Below are 12,207 nucleotides of genomic sequence, written 5' to 3'. Positions count from 1 at the left end.
TTGTTGCACTGGCTACCTGTCCAATTTAGAGTGCAATATAAGGTGTTGTTGTATGTTTTTAAAGCCTTACACAATCTGGCTCCTGATTATATCTCTGGATTTATTGTCATTTGTAACTCCCATACATTTCTTAGATCGAATAACAAGCTGCTTCTTGATGTTCCCCGATCACAGTTCAAGGGTAAAGAAGATCGTGCATTCTCTGTTGCTGCACCAAAGTTGTGGAATGGTTTACCTTTGTCTGTCAGAGCCTCAACATCTGTCAATATGTTAAAAACCTGTCTCAAGACGTATTTATTTGATGAAGCATTTGGAACATTATAAAGGTTCTTGTTATTTTTCTTAATTTTAATTAGATTAAATGTAAGTTTTTTATATAATTGTATTGTTTCTCTCTCGAGAGGTCTCTCCTATTGCGTAAGTAGCTTACGCTATGGGAAAACTCTGTTTCTCGAGAAATATTGAAGTCTTTATGTAAAACGCATTGCAGCTGCACAGCAGACAGCAATGAGCGAGGCAGCTCGGTCATTGGCTGTGCTGCGGCAACTTGCTCGAACCAATGACGGGGCGACTCTGAACGCGCGACCAATGAGCGCGCGCTTCGCGCCCGCGCGCTCAGGGCCAGCCAAGATTAGCATGGCTAAAGCTATATATTAGGCGCCCCGTCATGAGAGTTCTTTAGATTTAATCTCCTTCAGCAAAGACCTTCTCTTCGCTGGATCCTCCGGATTGTTGGAGTCTTTCGCCCGCCGTCGAAAAGCCTACAGCAGGACCGCTAAGAGGACGCCGGCGCCTTCAGCCGCCTTCGAAGCCTTCTGCTACGCCATCTGGCGCGCATCGCTGTATCCTTTTACTACAAGCGCTCGCCTCTGCGACGCTTTTTGATTAAGTAAAAGACCAATTTTCAAGGCGTTGTTGCAAATGCCTTCAGCCTGTGCCTCGTGCAGAGGCCCTCTTCCTGACGGGGATCGTCACATCATTTGCACTCGCTGCCTGGGACCGGACCACGCAGAAGCTGCTCTCACTCAGGGCGGATGCCCCGAATGTGACTCCCTGGGCCTCGCCGAGCTGCGCGCTCTCTTTGCCGCTTGCGCCGCAAACGAGCCTGCTTCCACCGTGCTACCGCCCCCTCCGTTCGAGCCGTACAAGAAAAAGCGCCGCTCACAGAGGCTGCCAGAGCACGTAGACTTCAGTGACGTCACGCCGGCCCAGTCCCCGCGTGCTTCACCGCTACCAGAGATCTCCCCGCCGCCAGTCCATTTCACGAGGGCGGACCAGCACCCCTCCAACAGAGCGGTGGGTCTCGTCTCGTTCGGCGCGTCAGGAGACGACGATGAAAAAGATGACAGCCTCTCTATTGACGCTGCATCCGACGACTGGCCGGGCTCGGCTTTCGACCCCACGCCATCAACATCAGCGGACACGAGCACGGGCACCAGCATGGACTCTGAGATCGTCCGCATCCTGTCCAAGGCCGTGGAAGACCTTGGGCTCGACTGGTCTTCTCCGGAAGAACCCGCCCGCAGCCGGCTGGACGAGTGGTTCCTGCAGGGGCTCCGGCAGGCCCCTCGACAGAGACCCTCTCCTTTCTTCCCCGAAGTTCACGACGAACTCACAAAGTCGTGGAAAGCCCCGCACTCTGCTCGCCTGAAGCCTTCTTTTTCTTCCTCGCTCTCCGCAGTGGACGGCGCGAGAGAAAGAGGCTACGAGGGAACTCCGCCCCTCGAGGAGGCTGTGGCCAACCATCTGTGCCCACCCTCCACCGCTGGATGGAAAGCCAAAGCTTCTCATCCCTCGAAGCCCTGCAGATCCACCTCAGCTCTCGCCGGTCGCGCATACGCCGCCGCCGGCCAAGCTGCGTCAGCGCTTCATTCAATGGCGGTTTTACAAGTTTATCAGGCCAAACTTCTCCGAACCATGGACCAGTCTGGACCTGAACCTGAGGCTTTCAAGGACCTGCGCAGCGCCACTGACGTAACCCTGTGAGCCACGAAGGCCACCGCCCAATCCATCGGTCGGGCCATGGCTAACTTGAGCGCCATCTATGGCTGACGCTAACGGAGATGAAGGACGCGGATAAGGCGCCATTCCTTGACGCTCCAAGCGGCCTGTTCGGACCGGTGGTAAAAGAATTCGCTGAACGCTTTACTGAGGCCCGGAAGGATTCGCAGGCTATGCGTCACTTCCTGCCCAAGCGCTCCAGCTCGTCTCACCAGAGACCGCCTCAGCAGCAGCAGCGAGCCAGGGCGGCGCCTCCCTTCTCCCAGCCAAAGAGCAGACCTGAAACGGACGCTCGACGCCGCTCGCATTCCGCTGGCTGAAGAAAGCCTTCTGAGCAACGAGGTCCTCGGCCCAAGATCGTGCTGAACCCGGAGCCTCGTAAGTCTTCCTAGCAATAGGAAGAAAAAGAGAGAGTACGTGTCTCGCAAAGGCCGGACCACTCTCTCTAAAACATGTAAAACATTACCCAGTCCCCTTACAGGCGGCTGGAAATGTCTGTACAGCAGTCAATGGGCCAGTCACAGAACTCGCTCACCTGCAATCAAACGCCGTTTTAACGGCGACACACAGAAATCACGAAAAGAGTCATTTTCTGCCTGTGTCACTAAGGGTTCACATGTCCACACTAAAGTGCGCATTCCCACATATCAATACTGTCCAAACAGTGCCAAATACTTCCCCAGCTCAAGCTGGACGTCCCATAAATGTAGATCGTGTGCCTATTGTCATGTATGCACCACTACACACAAGCACTGTTCCCACAGTTATAAACACTTCCCCAGTAAAAGCGGGAAATACTATAAATGTAGCGCGCGTGCCTGCTGTACTGCATGCACCCCTACACACAAACACTGTATGCATAGCCAAAAAACCCCCGCCACGAGTGGAAGAATTTATGAAAGTGGTGCGCGTGCCTACTACAGTATATGCACCCCCACCCATAAACGCTGCCCATACAGTTTCAAACAGCTCTCTGTCTCATGCCGCAAGCATCACAGATGCGATGCACGAGCCAAGAGACTCCCCGCTAAGAGCGGGAAGCTTTATGAATGTGGCGCGCGTGCCTATTACGATTTATGCACCCCCACCCGAAAACTCTGTCCATACAGTTTCAAGCATTTCTCCGACTCATGCTGCAAGCATTTCGGAGACAGCGCACGTGCCTGTACTCTCACACGCACCCCTGCACTCGGCACTCAACACGGCTGCTCAGCGCGCACCTGCGCCTCTGAGAGCTGTAAACTCAGTGTTAGCACAAGGCAATTTGCCGGTGGGGCCCATACGTCACTGCGACACGCCCCCAGCCGGCATTCAGCCCATATCTGTGCGAGCAAATGCCTGGGAAATCCCCGACATGCCGAAATGGGTTTTGAACATAATAAAACACGGTTACTCACTTCAATTCGCTCGCAGACCACCCCGCTTTTCAGCGGTGGTCAAGACGAAAGTGAGGAAAGATGTGTCACATGTTCTACGCACCGAGGTGCTCAAACTGATAGAGAAGGGCTCTATAGAAACTGTTCCTCCCTCTATGAGCTGAGGCGGGTTTTACAGCCGTTATTTTCTCGTCCCGAAAAAGGACGGTGGCCTCCGCCCCATCCTAGATCTCAGACATCTGAACAAAGCTTTAATGATTCGCTCGTTCAGAATGTTAACAACCAAACATATCCTCGCGCAAGTTCGCCCCGGGATTGGTTTCTATCAGTGGATTTGAAAGACGCTTACTTTAACATTCCGATAGCGCCTCATCACAGGCCTTTCCTGAGATTCGCTTTCGAGGGACAGTCATACCAGTACACAGTACTACCATTCGGCATATCATTGGCCCCCGTACATTCACGAAATGTATGGACGCGGCACTTTCCCCCCTGAGACAGCGGGGAGTGCGGATACTGAATTACCTCGACGACTGGCTAATCATAGCACAATCAGAGGGTCAGTTAACAACGCACAGATCTTGGATTATCAGCCATCTAGAATGCCTGGGTCTGAGAATCAATTTTGCAAAGAGCGTGCTATCCCCCAGCCAGAATATCTCTTTTCTGGGAATAGTGCTAGACTCAGTGCAGATGACAGCGCGCCTCTCATCAGAGCGCGTGCTCTCTATTCGACGCCTTGCAACATCATTCAGAACGGGCGCGCGCGCCCCCGTCAAACGATTTCAAAGAATGCTCGGTCTCATGGCCTCGGCATCAGCTGTACTCCAGCTAGGATTGTTGCACATGCGTCCTCTCCAGCGCTCACGTGTGTCGCTCGGGCCACTTTTTGATCAGAGCGAATCACGGCTGTATAAAAGCCCTGACGCCCTGGAAAGCCGTCAACTGGTATCAAACCGGCGTGAGTCTGGGCGTGAATACGCGGAGAAAAATTATCACGACAGATGCCTCCAAAATAGGATGGGGGCCCTTTACGAGGGCAGGCCTGTCTCCGGCTTTTGGTCAAACCCGGAAAAGCGCCTACATATAAACTGTCTGGAAATGAAAGCGGTTGCCTTGGCTCTCAGAGCCCTGCTTCCATACCTGAAAAACGAACATGTCCTGGTCCGAACGGACAACATGACGGTAGTTTCATATATAAATCGCCAGGGTGGACTCAGGTCGAGCTCCCTGCACTCTATGGCCAGGGAGCTCATCTTATGGTCACAGCACCACCTGCGCTCGCTGAGAGCAGCGCATGTGCCAGGCGCCCTGAACCAGGGAGCGGACATGCTGTCCAGAGACAAGGTTCTCCCAGGAGAATGGTCTCTCCACCCCCTGACGGTTCAGTGGTTATGGCAAACCTTTGGCGAGGCAGAGGTCGACCTCTTCGCCTCCAGGGAAAATGCGCACTGCCCCCTTTTCTTCTCAAAGAGCACGGACGCGCTCGCCCAAATCTGGCCGAGTCGCCCCTTGTATGCTTTTCCCCCGATCGCGATGCTACCTCAGGTCATCAGTCGGATCAGGGAAGTGAAATGTGCAGTGCTTCTGGTAGCCCCACTCTGGAAAAACCAGACGTGGTTTCCAGAACTGATGCAGATGATGCAATCTACCCCATGGCCGATTCCCTTGAGGCTAGACCTCCTCAGGCAGGCCAACGGGATGATTCTTCATCCCCGCCCCGATCTGTGGGCCCTCCATGCATGGCCCCTCAACGGGTTCCCGAGAACCTCCCCAGTGGAGTTTTGAGAACCATCACTGAGGCGCGAGCGCCTCTACGAGGCGCTTATATGCCCAAAAGTGGAAAGTGTTCAGTGACTGGTGTGATACCAAGAGCTTGAACCACAAATCGTGCGAGATACCAAGTGTACTCGCCTTCTTGCAAGAGCTGCTGGAGGCTGGCCGCACACCCTCCACGCTCAAAGTCTATGTGGCTGCCATAGCGGCGTCACACAATCCTGACAAGGGACGCTCATTAGGGAAAAACGACCTAATCATTCGTTTCCTAAGAGGCGCTAGGAGGATGAACCCTCCTCGCCCCCCCCCTCGATGCCGATCTGGGACCTGGCCACAGTCCTGGACGCACTCAAGAGTGCCCCGTTCGAACCTCTCCAAACCGTGCACCTTAAACAGCTCTCGCTCAAAACTGCGCTCTTGCTGGCGCTCGCCTCAGTCAAGAGAGTGGGCGACCTGCACGCGCTGTCATCAAGCGCTGCTTGCCTGGAATTTGGACCTAACGACTGCAGAGTTGTCCTTAGGCCAAAGCACGGGTATATTCCTAAAGTGCTCTCCACACCCTTCAGAGTACAGGTGATATCTCTGGCAGCGCTATCGTCCCCAGCAGACGAAAGCGACGCTAATTTACTCTGCCCGGTCAGGGCGCTCAGAGTATATTTGGAACGTTCTGCCCTGTTCAGACAGACGGAACAATTATTTGTATGCTTTGGCGGCCGCACTAAAGGTCTAAAGGTTTCAAAGCAAAGAATATCACGCTGGATAGTGGATGCTATAGCGCTGGCTTATGAAGACAAGGGCCTTCAATGCCCCTTAGGTGTCAGAGCTCACTCTACGAGGAGCATGGCCTCCTCGTGGGCGTGGTCGAGTGGGATACCCATTGAAGATATTTGTGCGGCGGCAGGCTGGGCCTCACCTTCGACATTTATCAGGTTTTATAACCTACAGGTCCCCTCATTGCATTCCAACATTCTATCAGCCTGACTATAGAATGGACTGGAGTATGTATATGCTGAGCATTATCTCCTCCCTTATAGGTCCGTCTCTGACTGACTTAAAGGATTTTTATGCATATCAGTACATAGAAAACTCAGTACATAAGATATGTGCTTGTGTTTTTACAATGAGCGCCCACCATGGACCTCCTTGGGGCAAAGGCACTCTGTATTTTCCCATTATATAGCTCGCCGTTGGCGGCTTGTTGGATAATCACTTTGCTTTAAGGCTCAGGCATCCGCCTCTGGCTTTATAGAGCTGAAGTCAGCACGCACGGCGTTTTGCATGGTGTTCCCATAGCGTAAGCTACTTACGCTAATAGGAGAGACCTCTCGAGAGGGAACGACTCGGTTACTAACGTAACCTCGGTTCCCTGAGAGGAGGGAACGAGTATTGCGTAAGCTGCCGTGCTTGTGCTTGGTCAGTTCGCTTCAGTCGATTGAACCTAAAGAACTCTCATGACGGGGCGCCTAATATATAGCCTTACCATGCTAATCTTGGCCCCGTCATTGGTTCGAAGCAAGTTGCCGCAGCACAGCCAATGACCGAGCTGCCTCGCTCATTGCTGTCTGCTGTGCAGCTGCAATGCGTTTTACATAAAGACTTCAATATTTCTCAAGAAACGGAGTTTTCCCATAGCGTAAGCTACTTACGCAATACTTGTTCCCTCCTCTCAGGGAACCGAGGTTACGTTAGTAACCGAGTCGTTTATTGTAATTGTACAGCACTATGGTACACTTCGTGTTTTTTGATGTGCTCTATAAATAAATTTAGATTTGATTTGATGATGCATTGCGAATTGCGTAATGATCGAATTAAAAACAGTGGTAATATAGAAAATTATTTAGGTGAGTTTAGTAATTTTTTAATATGTTGTCTTGGACTTTCACTGAAACCTAGGGACATGGATGTAGCATCATTTAAACACAACTGTTACAACTGCCATTGGAGAAATTCACTATTTACAGTTAGTCATGATTCATTTAATTCATGTGTGAAAGTGTCCAAAAACCGGGTGATTACTGAGATTTAAGTTTTTTCATGTGATACTAACATGGCTGCCCCCATGAAGGTGCCCCTCCCCTATGTAGAATATAACAGCTTTTATAAGGTAACTTTTTTGACTGGAGTCTTTTTCCTTTAAAGAGCACATTATTTCACACATGTTTCAAAATAATTTTTTTAATGAGGAAAACATTGCCAAGCCTTTTTATTATACATGGGGCAGGGGCACCCTCATGGGGGCAGCCATATTAGCATCACATGACCAGCTGAATACTACTTGCTTAATCTTAGAAACCATCTTGTTATTGGACACTTTCACTCTTGGATTAAATTAATCATGGCTGATTGTGAATGGTGAATTTCTACAAGCATCTGTAACTGAGAATTATTGAATGATTTTGAATGATGCTGCATCCACACCACTAGGTGTCACTGTCCAAGATGACACAAGCAAATGTTACTGAGTGCACCTTTTAAGTTGTTTATTATAAGGATAGAAACAATATATTTTAATATATTTTAAGTTTATTGCAAAATATTCATACCTGTACAAATTCAAAAGTTGTTTGAGAATGTAGGGACACCGACTCAGTTTGCATCATTCATGGTGCTTCATAGGAGTGAGCGGTCGCAGCAGAGCTCAATTTACATGGAGGAGCGGAGTGATACAAGTAGTGAAGTGTCTCAGTGCTGTTGGACTGTACAGTTTGTCAGCCCTCTTGGAACACCACTCGTCCAATCAGCTTCAAGGACGAGAACTAATGGCCAAAACAACCATTTTTTAAATGCAGTGGAACTGAAAACAAACACAAAAGACTTGTATGTCACAGTGAAAACAACAAAACAAAGTACGAAAGCTTCAGTGTATACTGGCCTGTGCTGAAGGGATGGGCAGTGGTGGGACCTGCATGAGGGGTTCACTGTTCTAATTGCAGATGAAGCCAGTAAAGAGGGCCCTGTTTAACGGCTTCATCTGCAATTAGAACAGTGAAGAGGGGAGCATATAGCTTGAAAGAAGGTTACACAGGAGCAGCTCTATTCTGCCGCACTGAGAGAAGACGCTCCACTTACACAAGTGCAGACTGTGTGTATGTAGCCATTGGTGAACACCTTAAGAACTGTTAAATCCATGACACTCAAACTCTGTTCACTTTCTCTTTAATTGAGGTGAAGGAAACATACCCAGTCTTCCAAATTAGCTATTTAAATATTTGCAGGAAAGAGGCTAGTGGTTTTGTGCCCATTTCAAAAACAAATTTAACAGACGTGGGGTTTGGTGTTGATTTACTTTTTTATTATTTACATCTGTAAATATCAAAGTATTTTAGTTCAGGGATGGGGGGGTTCTCATTTGGAATGGGTAGTTTAAGATTGTAATTGAGCGAGTGAGCACTCAGTCACTCTTGTGCTCTCACTTTCACTCTCTCTCACCTTGACAACTTTTCAATACGGTCCCTTATCCTGTACTACATGTTGATTTGAAACAGTGAGCCTGACTTATCCATCCTGTTCACTCACTCGTGTCTCACAATGTTCTATCTGTTCCTCTAATCGGTTTCATAAATCATCTTTGCCTTCTTCATTCCTTCCCTGGTGGTTGTCTCTGTTAACCTGGTGCATATATTAATAGGATGGCCAGACGTCCTGATTTTCCCAGGAGAGTCCAGTGTTTAAGCACTTTTTCTAATGTCCCGACTTACTCTGAAAAAATTGTGTTTTGATAAGGTCTTTAACGCATTAATTCAGTGAAATTAATTTGACTAAAAATAACGCGTTTAAAAAATTAACGCCATTAATCGCGTGCCCACGGACCTTAATATGGAAGATTCCTGAGAAATGCAAGCTTGTAGTACCACCTGTTTACTCCAGAGGGCAGTAAGTGAAACTTCAGCTGCATGGCAATGCACAGTTTATACAGTGAAGAAAAACACCCTTGAGCAGCAGAACAACACAGACATGCATTATGTTCTTGTATTCAAACACTTGATTGAGCGCAAATCCGAACTAAGAGATCTCAATATGTGTTCTAAGTATTAAACTATATTTAACTTGACACAGTGACCTAACAATTTTATGTTAATGAAGCAAAGCATCCAAGATGCTACACAAGCATGTCTAACGCAGATGTTCATTGATGGGTCCTTAAACAAGCCCTCATAATAAATCTCCAACTGATTGACATATTCACTTGTGAAATGGTTTGCTGTGAACTGTATGACAATGATTGACTTATGATCAATAATATGGTAGTAAACAATACATTGTATTCTAAAGCCGATTTTGTATTGTCTTATTATTAACTCTTCTGTCACAAGAATGTAATGCATTTTAATGATCTGAATATTTTATATATATATATATATATATATATATATATATATATATATATATATATATATATATATATATATATTTTTAATTATTTAACGATAACTGCTGTATCATTATTTCTTCATTATATATTGAATTATATTTATATGAGGTGCTTTCTCAGCAAATATTTGTATCTGCGATTAATTAATCGGGACACCATGTAATTCATTTGATTAAAAATTTTAATCGATTGACAGCCCTAGTTTTGAACCATATTTCCCCTCGCCTAAAATTTCTCTATCGCCTATGTGGCTTTCTCAGTCACAAGAGTATTCTAAACCAAAGGTAGCCAAGGATACAGCTTGTAAAACCAATAAAATCACACTGTTATTTGAAATATATGATTGGATTAATCTATCCAATTCCCTATCAATAGACGTCCAGGTAGTGAACTTATTGAAGAGTCAGTTTGAAAGAGCACACAGAAGAAATCGTGGCTTGAAAAATTTCAAGGAACCGTGCATGTACATTTAATGAAGATCTTCAAAAAGTGTTTACATTTCTAAAAAGTAGTCACAGACCGAGCCTAGTAAAGTGAGGTGTGAGATCTGTGGAGCTCGCTTTGCCATCGCCCATGGAGGCCGCACCGACATCGTGCATCATATTCATACAAAAAAGCATGTGGATGCTGCTAAAAGTAAGTGTGCCACACCAAGAGTTAGAATTTTTTTTTTGTGTATGAAGCAAAGTTTCGAATCTGACAAGGTGCACGCAAGTGAAGGACTTTTTGCTTATTCCGTTGTGCATAGCCATAGTTTTCAGATATGGACAAGTGCAAGACCATCAACTTCGAATTCTTAGCTAAGGTTGTTGAGTTTGCTTTATGCCTGCCTGGGACATGTGGAGTGTGTGTTCTCATTAATGAACACAGCATGGGCAGCGGCTAAATCTCAACTCATTGTAACAGTCTTAATTTTGGACTGGACTGCCCTGCATTTTATGACAAACTCTTGAAAGACAAGTGCACACTGAGAAAAATTGCTGCCATCGAAAAGTACAAGGTGACAACAGTTACAGATGTGAATGCACCATCTACTTTGCATTGATCTGCGCCTAGCCAAGAATATGTCAATTTCATTTTTGCTGGGAGGGGGCTGTCCAGTTTTCCACAAGCTGGAATCTGGTCACCTTATATATTAAAGGTCTTTCAACAATTAAATTGTTACTTACAGGGTCCAAAATTAACTTTTTGCCACACTTGCCAATGATGCTTTGAGAAAATTTATCACCCATGCATTACATTTTATTTAGTTATTTTTATTTAATCTAAATAAACTGTAAATTGATATTCATATGAAAAAATTTCATTTGAGTCTTCCATAACTTTGATGCCTATTAAAATCACAAACTCTTCTCTAAATTTATTTGACAGGTGACGTACTTGCACCTGCTCACTTTCCCTATATCACACACAGAGAAGGGATGGATTTCTCTTGAGGTTCATGAGGCCTCTAGGAATCAGGTACTCAAAGCAACACCAGCATGCGTGATTGGAATGTTTGGATGGTCTTGTTTTGAAGTTTTTGTATCTTGACTCTGAAGATCACAGAGACACAATTACAGAGTTTGTGGATCCCACGGAGTTTGTCCTCTTCCCTTTGATGGACGTAAATAAATACATGGCTCCTAGCAGGCCTGCCTATTGAAATTGGCTGTTGACAATGCTTCAGATGTGGTCAGATCCGCTCAGAAATCCCTTATGCCTACAAGAAAAGAGCCCACGTCCTTAAAGGCAGCTCAACCAGGCGATGGCAGTGGTTCAGACGCCAGCCCAGGCCCTTTTAGCATGAGTCCATTGATGTAGCAGAGTTATTAATTTGCCCTGTGAAATAAGAGGACACCAGGCCCAAAACAGGGAGATGGGTGCCTTTCAAATAATGCCAGCCAGTGAGCCTTTCATCTGCTGTCAGTGGGGTGAGCGACTGGGTCTGTTGGGTTCTCACATGGGCACAAGGGCTACCCACGGAACTAACCAACAAAGGGTGTGCAGGAGGGACAGAGGGAGACTGAGCACAGACGGGGAGGAGGAGAGAGAGAGAAAGAACATGGGCAAAATGGTTTTTCTTCACTATTAACTGGTAAACAACTCTGTTTTTAGTTGTTTTCGTTCTTTGGAATGCCGCTCTTGTGGATTGCGGTGGTAATCGTGTTCTGTGTGCCACTCAAATACTCCCCTCAAGGTAATAGCAGCTTTTTTACTTTGCCACTTCCTGCTGTCCCTAACAAACAGGGGAAATAGGGGCAGTGCCCTCAAAATGCATGATAAACCTCATAGGGCCTAAACAGCCTCCATTCTCCACTCATTCCCCCATCCGTGGAAACCCATATTAAAGTTTCTTTCTCTCTAAGGTCATGTCATTTTTATTTATATAGCGCTTTTCACAACACACATCGTTTCAAAGTATCTTTTAAAAAAATTATTCTATAACAGAAAATGAAGTAGTGTCTCAAAGTCATCATTGTGTTGTGTGATGAAAATGTGATTTTAGATTATGCCTTCAAATATATGTATACAGTGGAAGTCAGAAGTTTACATACACCTTAGCCAAATACATTTAAACTAAATTTTTTCACATTTCCTGACATAGAAAACATTCCCTGTCTTAGGTCAGTTAGGATCACTACCTTTATTTTAAGAATGTGAAATGTCAGAATAATAGAGAGAATTATGTATTTCAGCATT

Source organism: Xyrauchen texanus, chromosome 18 (genome assembly GCF_025860055.1).
Source record: "Xyrauchen texanus isolate HMW12.3.18 chromosome 18, RBS_HiC_50CHRs, whole genome shotgun sequence".
NCBI lineage: Eukaryota > Metazoa > Chordata > Actinopteri > Cypriniformes > Catostomidae > Xyrauchen > Xyrauchen texanus.
This window is presented reverse-complemented; position numbering follows the sequence as displayed.